Below are 17,501 nucleotides of genomic sequence, written 5' to 3'. Positions count from 1 at the left end.
CGCGATGCGCGACCACCTCGAGGGATGGAGCAAGTGTAACAGCCAGTGTACGCGGGATTATTGCGATTGTCCTAGCGGCATAAAAATACATTTCGTACGGGTTTCTTCGTGCGACAGGGAAACGCGTTTCACGGGCACGTGATGCCATTCATACGTCCTGACACGGACGAGGGACTGCCTTGGATCTCACCCTCGGTGTCCTTTACGGAACACCCCTTTTTTATACGCAATTCACACCGTAAAAGACTCTAAAGGAATTGTTGGGAACAAGCACACCCTTTTTACTCCTTTCACTGCTAATCAAAGCACTTTCTCTGCTTTAGAGAAAAAAAAACGTACCGCGATGAATTATAATTTTGTCAGTTTGACGCGACAATTCTAAGTTGATAACTACGATAAATTAACTTGATGGTTTGTAGCGGATGCAGGAGTGAAGTGGACGATTCAAAGTTTCGCGTTGATGTTAGCTTAATAAAAATCGGAGCACGTTTCGCAGCCGTGCCGCATAATCGGATGAAAAACTGAGGGTAAACACGTGAATCAAGTGAAACGTTAATTTGTTAAAAGGTTACGACTGCTGCGGAACTCTATTCACTGGAACGAAATTTTAACTCAATGCCCGGGTATATTGAATCTCCGCCGGGCTCTAATTGCCTGAACTATTACCAAGCGCTGCTCCACTTATGTGTACAGGCCCTTACAATTTTGTATGTATACATGCAATCAAAAGAGAATGGCCGTACGTGAGGTGAATGATGAAAGTATTCGTATTGTACGACAGCAAACAATTCGTCGTGCAAAACTTCTACAACGCATTGTGATTTATTGAAGCATGTCGCGCGTATGCTGCTACATATCCCTCGAGTAAGTAGTGGTATCTGTGCATGGTCATCCGCGACGCACTGCTGCGCGAACTCTTGCTATTAATACGCGAATGGCTTTCGACGAATCGTTTTCTTAAACGACAAACCCACAAATGTTGCCTAATTATTCTTAATAATGATCTTATTGCAGCTTCTACAATTATCCATGAAAATTGATACACTTTATATGGATAACATGCGAATATTGTTAGCAATCACTGTACGTCATAGTACGAATACTCTGATCGCTCGTTGCATGTTCCAATTCATCAGAACCTAAATGTAATTCGATAAAAAGTGAGCTCTGGTTATTCGAGTAAAAAGTAACGCATAATAGAGGAATCGAGACAGATTTTCGTTCGGTTAAATCGAGTCCTGGTGCATTATTTCAACGAGGAACAGAGAACGCACGCATATCGAAAACCCAAACACCGTGTCCCCAATAATCGATCGATCGAATTGACAACGCGTTCGCTGCACGCAAATCGCGACCACTTTGCAGCTACGTAAAAAAGAGTGTCTTACTTGAAACGCAGTCAGATGAGGGTGCAGGGCTCGTCGTAACCCGCGGAAAGATCGAGATTAACGAGTTCCACGCGACTCGGATAGGGTATCGTTTAATACGGAACAGAAGTCGATACCAGTTCGAACGTGGGCGACGGAGCGAGGCAGGTTTGCATGCGACGCGAAACCGCAACCGAGCAAACTTCGTGATTCATTGTAGCCCAATTAAACACTCTGTTGAACCGTGAATCGTCCCGTGTCGCCCCTACCTTGTTTTACTTTCGCGACGCCTCGCTGTCTGTCGTCGAGCGTCGATCGTATCCGTTGTTTTCTCAGCGTTAAGCCCGTATTCCACGTGCAACGACTGCTGCCATCGTCACGCCAGGTTCATTGCTCGTGAAAACATATCCTTGCAACCGATCGTCGATACTTTTCAATGTCTACGGCTAAAAGTTTTCTCATGAATAATACCAAAGATCATAAAGATAAAGGATAAAGGTTTATAGATCACTGGTTGCGGAATCACGAACGTTCTTTATAGAGAAATAAAGGTCAAAGAGAATCGATGAATAAAGATCAATAGGACTCGCTTATCAACTCTATGTGGTTCGAGTTTCTCCACTCTGGATGCATTACTCGGATTGTCATCATAAATCACGCAACTGTCACAGCAGCACGATGTTCTCTCTCTCTCTCTCTCTCTCTCTCTCTCTCTCAGTGAAAAAAAAGAACGCGGTCATCCCAATTGGAAGAAAGGAGGACACACCAAGTCGAGGAACGCCTGGGTACACGAGCGTTTATTGTTCACGACGCAAGCGTCAACCTCGGCCGCCTGCGTCTTCCAATTTCATTCACTTCTCACTCTCATGAAAAATCCCCGTTGTTTCCCTATTCCGATTCCTCCGACTCCACTTTCAGCCCGCGACAAGTCAACGTCTGTTCCACGTCCCCGTTTCGGCTGAAAGCAATCCGCTGCAGGCCTTGGACGGCTGTCTTACTTTTTGCTCTTCAGTTCCTTTTCTTCACGCAGCACCCCCTTTTTTATCTCTCTTTGTTTCTGTCCCATCCCCGTGTCCATCCGCCTCTCTCCTCTCGACTCACGTCTTCGACCCCTTCCACTCTCTGGTATACCCCAGCGGATAAACTATCGGGAAATACTTGCATCGCATCGACGAGTCTCATTTGTTGGCCCCGCTGGCCTCGAGCTGTAGGTGGCCACCCAACGACGACGCTACCTTATAGCTTTCTGTATCCCATTATAAAGTTATATCGTTAACCGTGCTTGCGACGTCGGCTTCGCCGACCGCGCCGCCCTGCTGCTACCACCTTCATCGATACTCGGTTGCTCCCTAGTATTCGCAATTAATCTCGAGGCATTTATTCTTCGCCGTCGGATCGATTAATTGCCGACCTAGCTGATGACTGGAACGATCTTACGGCGATGAAACAGCGAACCAGCTAATTCTTAGAGCTTTGATAGCCGTTTAAAGGGGTGGTCCTTGGAAATTTTGCATTTGCGTTGTCGTTTTCGCAATTACTAATAAACCACCTTATATATTGGGAGACAAACGAGATTAGAAACGTGATTACGATTAGGTCGCTGGACGATTATCCTGAGAATCAAACTTTTACACCTGTGCAGGTATATAATGTACATTTGTCTGCTCGTTGGATCTAGTCGAACGTTAGTTTCATCCTGGATCGTTTTCAGCAACGTTTCATTGGATCCAAGCCAGGCGTGGTGGTTGGTAGCTTTCTGGTGGCGAACGTTATAATGAAAACGAGAATGATAGTAGTCAAATTTTAGCGAGAGGAAGCTGGAACAAGGGATCGCGTTTAACTGGCCGCGTTTTACGGCTGCTTCGGCTCCGTATATGCATATAAATGATCCGTGACATGTAACTGGGTTGAACTAAATGATAGAAGAAAAGGTAATGCGTGTGAATGGCAGAAAATCGCACAATGACGCCACGTTCCGGGTGTTACGCTTGTAAACCGTGCGATTCCCTGCTTGGAGCCTGTGCTTCTATTATTCGACAAAGTCTCGCTGGAAATTTCTAACTGAACGTAATTTTAACGCAAACTTTCGAATCATCGTGAACGATTCAACGATGGTGCTATTTGGTACAACGTTTACTTTGAACATTTTGCAAGAAAAATAAAGAAACAGGTTTGTATACGTTGCGTACGTTTTGAATATTGAAATTTTCGAGGTACGAGGCAAGTCTTTCCATAAAGATAATATTGCCAGTGTTAGACGAGCAATATCACTAACGTCAATTATCCTTGCGATAATAAAGTAAGTCGAAGATCTCCATCGTACTCTCAAGAGCAGCTAATCGAGTACGATACGATTAGGATAGAGTGTACTATGATAATAGAGGGTTAACTAGAGCAACCACCAAACGAGACGTCTGAAGTTATGCAGATCGACTCGATTTAATAAATAGTAAGGTGAGGCTGGCTACTAAGAAGCATTGAAATTCGCAAGATTACGGTATCGTGTCGAGGAGCACGTAACTGCAGGCAAAGAAAAGCAGCGTAGCCTGGATCTCCTTAATGAGGAGGCCAATTGACGCAGGAAGTCAGGGTCTTCGCTCGATTCTGATGCTGAGCGGAGGACAAAATTTAAGCGAGCCGCCTTTCAGCTTACTATGACTAATTGAAATCGTTCTCATACGTCGGCTACTCGATTGGCTTCCTTGGAGTTACATTAATTGCCCCCTCTAATTATAATCGGCGAAGATCCCCCGAGGAATATCAGGCGTGCACATCGAACGAACCCTGGCGTTCCATTGCGAATGACGTCGCGATCAATTACGCTATCCGCAGAACGATCCGGCTGGGAACACGCAGATTTCCTTCGACTCCATTGAATCAATCCCCAGAGTTCCTCTCCGCCTCATTAAATAGCTCCCTTTAAATTCGTACACTGTCGAGGAAGACTGAAGCTCACAATTAAAAGAAAATACGGTCCCAGCTCTCGTTCTAATTGCACTTGTCAATTAATATCGCAGCGTTACCTCAACCAATCTAAACTTCCAACCCTCTCGCTCTTTAATATCAACGTCCACGTTCATAATTGGCGAGATAAAGACATTTCAATTGAGATTAACGAATATTCACGTCCCTCGTACTCGTTATTTCTATCTAGACTAATTTCTCTGAAAGGTACGGTAAGACACATCGAGTACGAATCCTCGTTTCCAGGGCACCGTGTGTGACGTGTGTGGCAGAAAAAGAAATATATATATATAGAGAGAGAGAGGGAGAGAGAGACGCGGAAGATCGTGCCACCGATCCGTTTTCACCACGCAGACGCGTTTACCTGTTCATTGTGGTGTAAACTGCAGCTTGGGCGTCTAATTACCTGGCGCTAATGGCCAGGATGAGCGATCCCGGAGAGCAGGCGTTATAAATCGAAGTAGGTCGCCGGTGTAAATAAAGAAGCTCCGGTCCATTAAAATTCCACGCTGCGGAGGGATATTATCGCATAAAGAGCCGGTGGCGCTTCGTTATCATTTGAATCGTTACCTTTAACCTCGCCAGGAAAATTGGAATAACAGGGACACCCAGTAGAGAATAGAGGAACGAACGCTACCCAGCGATTGTTGCCGCGAATACAAAAATATGCGAGTAAATCGGTCTGTGGTAAATATTCATAGAACGCGATGGCACCAAAGCGTCCGAATTCCTTGCTCGAAGCCTTCTCGCCTTCCTCGTTCGTTTGTATTCAATAACGATACGTGATTTCAAACGAAGCGCGAATAAAACACTTCAGTGAGATAGGACTCTGTCTTATTTTTCTCGTATTCGATTCGAAAATGTTGATCGTAATTATCGAATGACTATAATAGCAGAATTAAGGTTTTCTATTCACCTTCTTCTGGTACGATTGATTAAATATGGAAAAAATTTGATAATAGAGGACATTACGTTAACGCAGAACGATTCCACTCTACGAGTACCATTATTCCGAACGACTGTTAATCGTGCCAAGCTGTACGCGGCTCACCCTGTTGCTCGCTCAGTCGTGGACATAAATGGTAACGTTCCATTATCAAATAACGCACGGTTTACGCTAGGAAAGAGAGACTTGAACGCTGCAAAGCGCCAGGTCCACGAATCCTTCATTTATAATCCAGTTTCGACAAGCTGCGACGGGGCAAAGGGTTCGCGTAGCTGTGCCGGGTTACCACGGTTTATTGCTTTATCCAAGGCGAAAGGGTTCGAAATTCAAGCTCTCGGATATCGTCTCCGAGGCGAGGGCCCTAAACTCGCGCGAGCCTGACGCGGGACCCCGTGTCCTTTGCTCGCGTTTTACGTCCCTCGTAATTGAACCTCTCGAACACGCTCCAACGCCTAAAACGCGAACACGCCTATCTCTCTCTCTTCTCGTGATCTGAGTCGATGGGAAACTTCGAGGAACGCGCCAGTCGAAAATGCTCGCGAGCGACGCCTTTCGATCCGAAAGTTCCTAATTTCGAGTTTGTACGGGAGTTTGGCAATTTCGAATTTGTAACCGATGGCAAGGGTACGAGGGACGATTTCTTCGATAGTTAAATCTTAATATACCAACTGGAAGTTTACGCGAAAAATAAGCGAGGATTTCTAACTCGCGATTAGAGAGCAGCGTTTCGAAGTTCGGTGGTAACGAGGGTAAGTAGAGAGTCCCGATTGCAGGCTGACATCTAACTAGCAATATAAATTCAAGTTTCACGCCGGTCTAACTAAGCAATTTCTAATTAACAGTTCCCGTTGAAGAAAATACAAGTTCCTAGTACTTGGTTGGTGATTAATTCGAAGTCCAAATGGTGGATGGAGACTTGCGATACCCTCGAGACGTTTTATTATTTATATGTAACGTTCTTCTATGTAACGTATTTAATTAAAACACAGTGCCATTAAAAATATCAATCTTTTCGAATGTCTTAAATAAACACAAAGAGATTGATGTCATTTTTAATAAGAATTCCACGATACGAAATGGAAAAGGATGAACACAAAAGTACCTTGTGTTCTTGATAATAGCTGGCAAATGGATCAATTCCAATAATCAATTAAAAGAATTCGCGATAACGTTATTATTACAGTAACTAATTGTCTGCGTCGCTCGATTGAACCGCATTATTCGACCAGCAGGGGGTGGTAACTTTTTCACCAGCCGTCGTACTCGAGCGTTGGTCATCTTTTTCAATTAAACTCGCGCAGGAAAGGCCATCGTACAAGCCGAAAGCCGGATTGGTAGTTTTCCTGTCAGTCCCAAGAGAGAATTCATTCTCGTCCAGCTCTCGAATTTTAAAGCCTTTCCTTACCCGTACAAATCTCGCCAGTACTCAAATGGACACTGGTAACTCTCTGACGTATCCGTTTGTACACAAGGTGTCCAGAAACTACGGATAAATCTAACGAATTCGAGGAATAATTCACTTCTTATTCGCTAGAATAAGAGGAAAATCAGAGATACGTTCGAGTATCGAATTCTCTGCAATCGTTTACGTTAACACCAGCTATGAGACATCTTCTCGAAGTGGTTGCAAGTTGAATCGGAACTACCTAATTTCCTACTCCGTCCACTGGAAGATTTTCGTCCCCTTCTACCCGCGCGCAACCGTCCTCCTTCGAGAGTTCTATATTCAAAGAAACGAAACTCTCGATTCGCGTTAATTAACAGACAAAACGATACACCGTCAGTGCACGAAGAAGTTGGAGGAACACGGTGGAGAAGTTGCCCGATAGATCGCGCATTTTCCATTTACTTTTTGTTCCCTTCTTTCTGCCACGTTCTCCGCCCCGTTTGCTCAATTCGAAGTTCCAGTTTCTTGTTAAAGAACAACCAGTAGGAAGCTCCATTTTCCAGTTAGCTCCCGTTCCTCTTACATCGCTGGATGAATCCTCAGCAGCGTTTCGAATTCATTCGTTAATTGATTCTTGGACGAAAACGCGGGTGCACCGCGTTACCAATGAATTTCCATGGTAACTATATCGCGAATATAATTTCGTATGGACAGACATAATTTAATGATCATCCTAGATGGGTGGAAGTGTTGTACATCTCGTTACCGGACGTGTTGTTGTCTTGTTTCAATTAAAACTTGCTTCGAACAATTCGCGCGATGTTGATTACGTTCTTAGAGGGTGAGTTCGATGAATTTCAACGACCAAACAGATTCCAATATCCGCGAATTATTCACGAGGTTAGCGAAAATTTGGTTAAACTAATCGTTCGATGTTTCTATAATTTGCTATGCAGAGATTAAGCGGATAGACGCGATTCTGAAATACGTGAATTGTGTAATTGACGAACTTCACCGTAATAGCACGCGAAGAATGAACGTATTCCGTGGAATGGTTAGAATGGAACAATGTACCGAACGAAATGAATACAGAACGTATCGAGTGGACTCTATTATGACAGAACGAACGTTCGAACAAAGGGCCGTGAGAAATGTGACAAAGTGTATGACGAGTATAAAGAAGAACAGGTGTTCCCGGTAGTTCCTCTTTCGCTTCCTTTGTGCCTAATAAAAACCGCGCAGACCACTTCGAGGGACGTTTTAATTACGGAAACGGAACGATTAATCAACAATGTAAACAACTGTTCAGCGAAACCACGCAAACATATACCAAAAACCTGCTCAACCCTTGCAATTACCGCGCTGCAACACGACACCACGGACAATCATCCAATACGTAACATAAATTCATACTCACGTTTCGTAATAATAACAACGGTAACGATACTTGATAACAACGAAAGTACGAACAGAATGTTTCTACGCTCCATAACTGACGAACGTTTGCTTTCTCAGGACGTTTCTCTCCTCAGTTTCAATTATCGAGTAATTTCGAGTGCGATCGTTGCGATAAACAAAGTTTTGTTATAGAAAGACAAGGTGAAACATGAATTATATAGAACTGAGTAATTTCGAGTGCAATCGTTGCGATAAACAAAGTATTGTTATAGAAAGACAAGGTGGAGCTTAAATTATATAGAATCGAGGAAAAATCGGTTCGAAATGTCAAATCCCCACTTCGACGGCCTGTTCATCGGGTTCTCGCTAAAACAGCGTCTCTTTATGCGCGAGACGCATCGAGTTTCTATTAGTTTGGGCAGATCGAGTTAGCGAACTTGGTCCCAGGACTCGTTTCCTCCGCGACGCGAATGAGAAACGAAGTCGACCATCAGCCAGGACTCCGTCATTAACTCCCATCGCTGATCGATGGAGGGGTGGAAGCCTTTTTCACCGCGAGCGTTTCCAGCCAGCGAACGTTTCCTGCCCTCGAATTACCCTCTCCGCGGCAGCCTCGAAGCCATGACGACCGATGGATAAGGAAACGAGCCGCGATAGCAGATTTAACGGCAATTTATACTTCAGCAATGAAACAACGGTACCGCGAACGGTGTATTAATCGTTCGTTCGAGCGAGAAACGAACGAAATCCAATCTAGCATACCATATAAAATTCCAATAACGAGACTAGAGCCAGACGCGACTGATATAGCAGATTTTTGTTTACGACAACAGCAGCAATGGTTTGCAGCTAGTTTGAAAGGGAAATTAAATCGAAAACGATCTTTTTGTCGTCTATTATGTCATACAGGCAGCTTCATTATCCGATATTAAGAGATATTCTATTTTGCCAGCTGGCACCGGTATAAAATGTGATCACTGGCCAACCGCGAAACGAATTATTCTCAAAACAGGAAATTCCGCCGTGGGAAAAAATGTGTTCCCCGATTTCGATTTAATTTTCCATGAGAGATCAATTCGCTCGCGACTGCACCGTCAATATTACTCGAGCTCCACTGCCGAGGGGGTTAAATTGTTCGGTGGCGAAGATAATTGTGTTCCCTGAATCGCGAACATTTCATCGTTCGCTCGACGATGCGTAACAATTTTTCGTTTCTGCGAAAAAGCTGAGCGGGATCGGGGAACGCGCGTGCATTATACAGAGTGGGCGCATAATATCGGCTCGATATTAAAACCAGTTAATATAATATCTCGTGAACGTGGTATTTACAGAAACCCCGATCGTTCCGTCGCAGACGCTGATACAGGCTAACGAGAAATCTAACCAGTCTCGTCGAGCAGCACAGAGGGTGTAATATTCTATTTCGAGGTCGAGACACCGCGTTCCCACGAATCTGTATTCACGTTACGATCCGTGGCGGCGTCCTCCGATCCGAGAATCGATATTACACCCGAAAAAGGAGCAGAATGGGATAACCTACATACGAGGACGTTACACTTGTGTGCGTCGAGCGTCGAACCGCAACGAGAAAAAACAGAGCGTTTCACTGGAGAACCTCTCGACGATGAAAACGGGAATCTTATATCGTCGAAACAGAAATAATACGATACTCCACTTCGTATTTTCGTTGTTTCATTTCGATGTATTTAGATTACGCGTTACACTGCGTATCGAGATGGATCGATTAGAATATCGCAGGACGATAAAAATGCGAATGAAAATCGCTCGACGTGTCGCATTATCGGTCCGCGCGATTATTCAAACCGCGGCAATTCTCTGCGCGCCGATATCGTGCCGTACGAAAATCAGAGGCAATTAGCTAACAAATCGAACGGAAATCACCCTTGGTACCCGACATACGCCGATGGAATATTAATCCCGTTGTTTCATCCGATCCAACGAACTTTCTACGCTAATTTTAAGTCCGTCATCAGCGAATGAACTTCACTGTGTTTCGTTTACTTTCCAACTTGATTACAAAGTTTCACCGCTGTGTGTTTTATAGGCAACCAAATAATTCGATTCGACGAGATTTCTAAAGCCAACGGGGAACCAACTTTTTAGCCAAACAGAAGGCCGCGCGATAAACTCTCATTGAACTCTCTAAAGAAATTACACGGTGCGAGTGTTAGGTTCGCGAGGAATTACAACGGATAACACCTTCTGTCTCTGGAATCTCCAACTTTTACGAACGAAAACCAAGTTCGGTTAGCGGAATATATTTTTTCTTTAGTTCGACAATTTTCTTCGGTTGGTCTGGTGGTAGCCGCCAGAGTGGTAATAATGGAATGACGAAGAAAAAAAACAGGGATCCTGGGTACTTTCTGTCCCTACCATCGAAGGATAAGGTTTACTGCCGTGGAAACGAGGAAAGGGGGTTGTTACGAGAGGAAAGAGGCGATACGAGGTAATGCGACGAGAATCACCCTATGTTTCTACTTGAAATCGAAGAAAATATGGGAAAGGAAGCACAGTACTTCGTGATAACAGTCTGCGAAAACATGTACGGTATTTATCTACGAGTAATGTTCGTATCTGTCATTCTATTTAATTTAGCACTTACATCGTGTCGATTAACGAAGAATTATGGTATTGTACACAGGTTGTTTGTGTAAATTTGTTAAATCTTTTGCTCGCAAAGCAGAACTTCAAGTGTGCGATGCTATATGAAAAACTAGATTTCTCAACTTTTTGAAAAAGTGACCCGCGCACGAGATAAAAGCTACGATGCGAAATGTCTGAATTTGAAAAAATGGAACCATCAAAAAATACCGTCTACAAAGTGTGCTTCATAGATAATGAAAAATTCAGGGGAAAATCTGGTGGACCGATGACGTTTCGGTGGATTTTAAACGTTCCGTATGAAAAAAGCTGGTAGTTCTCTGTTCGCGTTGGATTTGAAAACTTCAGGGTGCGATACGGCTGCGAGTGTTACATTTTTTACAACAGCCGCGCTCACGATCCGCCGGTTCTACCAGAGTGAAACGATCGCGACGTGTTCGCGCTGTTGCTGCCGGAAAAGCCAGCTAAAAATGACTCACGCGAACTCTGTCGTGACTCTGCGATTTCCAGGGATTCTCGTGCCAAAGGGAAATTACTAACGTGAATTTTAAATAGATGGTACTTTTCTACATGTCGTTTCTAGACTCCAAATCAGCTAGAAACGTGAAAACACAAGTCTACGTGTTACCTGTCCACTCGCACATCCCATAAATGTTATGGAACTTAGAAATTATAGACCCATACATTACATTTAAATTAAAATGAAAAGCTTGACACAATTAATTATGGTTTTTCCTTCGCAGAAACGAACCAAATTTTAGTTACAGTGGGTCTAACATTCCGCGCGAAATTTCTGTTCTTTGATAGAGCAAAACGAGATCTACAAACTCGCGCATCGTTCTGCATTTTTCTTCAAAAAATTTAAGCGCAAAAGGAAAACCCGCGCAAATTGTGTAAAGGGTTGGAAGTGCAGGAAATGACGTCGGTGAATTGCATATTTTTAACAGCAGAAACAAGGGAGTAGGGCGGAAGAGTGGTGAAAAAAAGAAGGAAACAGAGAAAAAATTAAATATAATTGTGAAGAGTTCACTCTAAGTCCCTTCTGTTCTCATGAATCTCGTGACCTTTCCCTTTCACGGCTGACGCTCGACTGACTTTTCTCAAATGCCAACACTCGCCCGGTTCACAAGAGCGCGCGGCACGTTTTTCCTCTCTGCGATTAAACAGATCCTCGGACATAATTAAAAGCTAACTAAGGCTCCACGGTAAACTAAGGCCACTCTAAACTAAATGTTTTTGCAAAATAGCGTGCTCGAGATTCCTTCCTCCCCTCCTTCTCATTATGAATTTATATCTGCAGTAGAAAATTCTTTGCAAAGAACGAAGAACAGTAAATACATTGTCGAACCAGCTAAGAAACTTAAACTCGAAACTTCATTAATTCTGTCACACTCTGAGGACATAAACTAAAGATTCGAAGATCGAAAATACGACGAATCTTTGAGAAACCTTGCATTACTTATTCAATAACGAAAATAGAAACGAAAACGAGATCGATCTTCTGTAGATCACGAAACATATTGCTTGCGTAAAACTTTTTCGATCGCAGCAACGATTTGGCTCTCAGCTGGAGGTGAGGAAAACCACTGTCGTGTTTCCGCTTAATATTGTAGGCTACAAGCAACGACACGGATCGCTTCCGGGCAAAGGGTAGGACGGACGAACGGTTCGCGATCAATTTTTTAACGATCGCCTCGGTGGGTGGACTGTGGTTGTTGTCGTCGAATCGATCCGCGGCCGTTTACCCTCGGAAGTTAAATATGTAATTCACCGCTCGAAAATATCGTTGGAAGCCACTAGCAAACGATTACGACCGCGATAAAAAGCGCGGATACGACGAGCACAATAATACGGACTGGTCCAGCGCGTAATAACCGTGAAATTATTCAAATCGTGTCTGTTCCCAGCGAAATTCGTCATCCATTAAAGCACGTTCCCCCATGCAAAGATTATTGCGCCATCGTATAGCGCTACTTTAATAAAGTGGAAACAATCGAAATAAATTTACCTCGACGATTCGCGTGCAATGAAAATAAATAGCAAATTATAAACGTTCTGTGCTTAAAAATGTATTTGAAGGGGAATTTATTGCCAAACCAACAGCAGGAAGACTGTTCGTGGCAATCGATGGTCGGATTAGATATCGGAAATGAAAGTAAAATAACCGAGCGAAAACAATCCCGATGGGACGTCGATTATACCGACTGCGCGAGTTTTAATACGCGATCGTAAATCGAGCCGCGCGTCCAACGAAATTATAGAGTAGAACGGGATTAATCCGTCCGGCGCTTGTAACGAAATCACCGCGTCCGCAAGATAAACCCCGCGCTCGCTTTGGTCCTTAACAAAAAGCGATAACCGGAATGATTGGCTACACGTAGAGACGGTGCACGTGAATCAGCCAATCAGAAGGTATATATGCGTTCCGCACACCAGCGAGAGCCAGCGAATCGCCGATGCATCTCGTGTACCATGAACAGCACCAACTGTGTACCGTTGCCTTAAGTTCAACACAGGTTTCCCCTGGTTCGATGCGAACTGCCTGCGAACGCGCGTCACCGTTCAACCCGTTCGCGTACACACGCGCGAGTCGAATCGTCGACGCCTTGCCAGGCTAACAAACGTTAACTGGGCACACCTGCGGCACGAGGTGCTGCAAATGCGTGCGAGCATCAGGTTGTACCTTAACCGTGGCGCGGACCCCGTTGTTCGTTCTAACAGACAGTCCTTAGTAAGATTAATAGGTATTTCTGTGATACCAACCTATACGCGCCGCAACATATCCACGTCGCCTGGCCATTAATCAACGTTGAATCGTAAATAGACCCAAACGAACCGAGATGATGCCTTAAATAATTGAACGGGGGGCATCAATCACGCGCGACGGTTTACGCTCGAACCGGTAATGCTTTATTAATAATTAGAACGGATTAATCCTACGCTGTTTAAGACAAATATTTCCCTCGAAGGCAAACGGTACACGGGTGCTGGCTTCGGTACCGCTCTTTGCCTTCAAGATACTCCCTGGTTACCGTAATTAAGGTTACTCGGATACTTGGATACTTGGATTCAGTTTCGAGCGTTAAATACTCGGCTACTTGGATGTAACAGGGTCTCTCTGAGAACTCGAGCGAACGGCTGTCCCGATACATAGAGTACCCGGATGTTTGGAACTTGAATATTTGAAAATTCATGCGCGAAAGCACGCGAGAGCTTGTGTTCCGATTTTCGAAAACAATTGAAATCCTGCCAGCCTGTCGAGGAGAGAACTAGAAACGCCAATGGCTTGCGTTCTCGAAACGCTCCCTCGAAAGTGCACACCCTCTACGAGCGTGTTAAGGTCAAACGAGTTCTCGACTATAAGCTGTACGCGAAACAAAGTACAATTGTAGGGACGCAATTTAAATTCTCCTAGAAAAGTCTATTCTATTATTCATTCCTGTTCAACTTGTATTGTGTCGCGTGCATAAAGGACCGAATTACCCCTGACATCGTCGAACGAAGTTATCCAAGTGGAAACAACCGACCATCTCTGTTATTTCTTTTATTCTTCGAGTAAAAGTCATAAATATTTGTTACGGCTACAACCATCTACGAATATTCTATTGGAAAATACGGTTTTCATCATCTTTCGATATTGGTTTGCGTCGAAGCGTCAATCAGAGCGAAAGGAATGGATAGACAATTACAAAGCTGACACGTAACGTTGCGAGGAGTTGATTCGATTTTTCTGCAGACAAATTGGCTGAATTTATGAACATCGCGAAATCGGAATTCTGTAAGCAATTCTTCCGTTGCCTGTATTTGTATCGTATCCAACAATTTATTCGATTTCAAAAAAGAAGTACGTTCGATAAAATTGGTTTGCGTGTACGAAACTTCCAATCCCATTCAATCTACTCGACTAACGTACAGATATCCATAGAATCAGAGAAATCTAGAAGGTAACCAAGTATTAAAAACCAACGTCCATTTAGAAGATCGAAACAACTTTCTTGAACGCGTTGAACTTTTCATCGAAATGATTACCCCGTAATAATTTCCCTTCCGCCAGCAGAGTTTACGAATCCAACATCGTTCGCAGGAGAAAGCCGTGGCACTCTCATTATCCGACCACCGCCCAGAGCACGTTCCTTCAGATTGCAGACGAAGAGGGGCTCGGATCCCCCGAAATAGGATGGTGCCATATAAAATTTCCTGTAACCCGACTCGCTCCACAGCCACTGCATCTTTATCTCGCGTCTTCGAGCCACCCTCATAAGAGATTTTATCACCAGAGCCAATGGAACTCTTCCAGAGTGCATTTGCCAGCCGATGATTGCTTCTCGTCCGGTATCATGTTCGACAGGCCACCCGTCCACCCACTCGTTCGTCAACACCCACCCCCTGTTCGTAGATGCGCGACGGGGTGGTAGAAAATAAGCAAGGATAAAAAGTGGAGGGTGGGTATGGAAGATGAACGATGTTGTCCCTTTGCTACGTTCTCACGAGAACAAGGACAGGGATGAACGAGCAGAGGACAGAGGAGAGAGGAGAAGACGAAGGAGAGACCCGAGCAAACAAGAAGGCGGGACGAAGGAAATTCGTTCGTTTGGCGGCGGGCACGTCTCTCGCCCTTCGTACTTGAAAATACATAATTCAGCTATGTTTGCAGGCGCGACTGAATCGATCGTGTCGTTAATCCATTTTCTTCTTTCCTTCTCTATCGCGCGATTACTATTCGACGAGGAATTAGTAAATTACTCGGATACAGAAACGGAACTTTCTCTCAGCTGCGTTCCTTATTACCGATTACTACCTATTTTCTTAATCAGCCGGGGTATTAAACGAGTATCCCTGGATCGGTACTAAAATTACCGGCAGAACTGAACAGATACTCGCGAAGATATGATTATCGTGCTTTTAATCTCGATTTCTCCGAACCTCTGAAGTATAACAACGTTGATTTCTCGGATCGATGAAGATAAAAATGCCTCTTTCATCCCCTCGTCGAACCGAGCTCTCCTCTCTCCTCTTTTTTTATTCCAGGAATACGTTTGATGTAACTAGCTTGTTTCAGACAATGAAACGAAGAACCAATCGTGCTGGAAACATTTTTTTCCTCGCGAGTGCGCTGATGAACGAATTAAATGCTGTCGTTTTCTTGGAAAGATTAAATTGAATATCGAGCAAAGAACGAATGAACGAAATTAAATAGACGATGAAGAATATTCATAACGAGGAAGGTATACACTTTAACGAGAAACGCTCGAAATATAAAAGGTATTCCAGAAGAAGTGTAAAAGGCTTTAAAGGGACATTTTCCGCCCCAATTGAATCTGCTCTTAAAACGAGCTCGAAATGCATTTCCATAACACCATGTGACGACTTTCTATCCGCGCACAACCATACCACGCTATTATATACTTATTGTTTCATCGCATTACTGCTATCGAACACTCCATCTACGACAAATATTATTTCTAATTACCTCACAGTTAAAACAAGGAACCCTGTTAGTCCACTATAATCTCGTTTCTCGCAAAGTAGAACGAAAAACCGATTCGAATCCAGTTCAAACCTCAAATTAATAAACTCTAACTAAAATGGCTTTTCTTTAATAAAGTTAACTCCAAAACGACCTCTCCTTTTCCCATCGAATCAAAATGAAAAATCCCTGTTTCATCGAACTTCAGCTCGACGAATAATAGCGGCTCTGAATGGAACTTGCGACCCATGATGAATCTGAAATTCGTCACAATTACATATGTGCGGCGCAGATGACCCCGGCCACTCGTTGGAATGCTACCCCTGCGCAGCATCATTGTTACACGGAAATGTTTCTAGGCTGTGGCTCGACTGTACGCTAACCAGCTCAGCACGCATCCGTGATGTCTAAAGGGCAGTTACTGGCCGTGATATTAATTGCTTTCTGGCTATTAGTAAATGGGCCCGCGGAGATCTGGCAAAGGGAGCGGCATCCCTGCGCGACCGTTTGCCATTAACATTAACGCAACATGCCCTGCTCTATGCCACCATCACGATCCTAGGGTCGCGTGCACGAGGTTAAATCGCGAGCAACTGACAGCAGGAATGCAACGCTCGTTGTTCTTTGCCAAACGACGACAACGTCTGCAGGACTATCGCTGAAAGTTAAACGGAACTTGGAGTCTCCACTCCCTGACGAATCCTGAGTAACCTTGTGAAACAAGTTACCATCCTTTAAGATCTCTAACGCACAAATTGTACGATTTTGGAAAAATTAATAAAATACAGTTTTGAAAATGTTTCAAGTTCTAATTTCTAGTGACTCACTCTATGTATAGTGAAACCTGAAGGTCCTGAACTACCGTTCGCTTTCGCATGTCCGCAATGATTGAGCTATTTCACTTATTCCGCGCATCGACAAGTGGAAAGAGTAATACAATTTTGTATTTAATATTATAATGATTACTAACTCGTAAATAAATTCGTCTCTAATCCTAGACGAAATGCAGAATTTCATCGGACAATTTAATCGGGATGTAAAACGATTATCAAGCTAGCTGAAAAAGCATCGACGGAAATTATTGTGTACACCTTCAACGATAAATGTTTCTCGTTTCGCGACAAATGTGTATAATGAATACCGCGTTGCCTGGATTACTCGATTGATGTCGCATTGATAAACAATCGTGCGATGAGAATTGCGCGATGACACGAGCGAGTGAATCCGTATGAGAATTCGTTTGACGATTCGAGGCGTTCGCCGGGCAAACACTTTTCGCGCGTAACTATTTACAGCCGCTGGGTTCGATGCGTGTTCAAAATAGTTCGGAAAATTTGCTAATGCGCTCGA

General features: G+C 43.9%; 1 protein-coding gene across 1 annotated transcript in view; it reads right to left on the bottom strand.

Moving 5' to 3' along the window:
• The window catches only part of LOC143430274 (pikachurin), a 154,360-nt gene that overhangs the window by 134,263 nt on the left and 2,596 nt on the right, over positions 1–17,501 (bottom strand). The window lies entirely within an intron of this gene.

The sequence above is a fragment of the Xylocopa sonorina genome, chromosome 13, assembly GCF_050948175.1.
Source record: "Xylocopa sonorina isolate GNS202 chromosome 13, iyXylSono1_principal, whole genome shotgun sequence".
Classification (NCBI taxonomy): domain Eukaryota; kingdom Metazoa; phylum Arthropoda; class Insecta; order Hymenoptera; family Apidae; genus Xylocopa; species Xylocopa sonorina.
The sequence above is the reverse complement of the archived record's forward strand: the minus strand, read 5'-3'. Positions and strand labels throughout refer to the sequence as shown.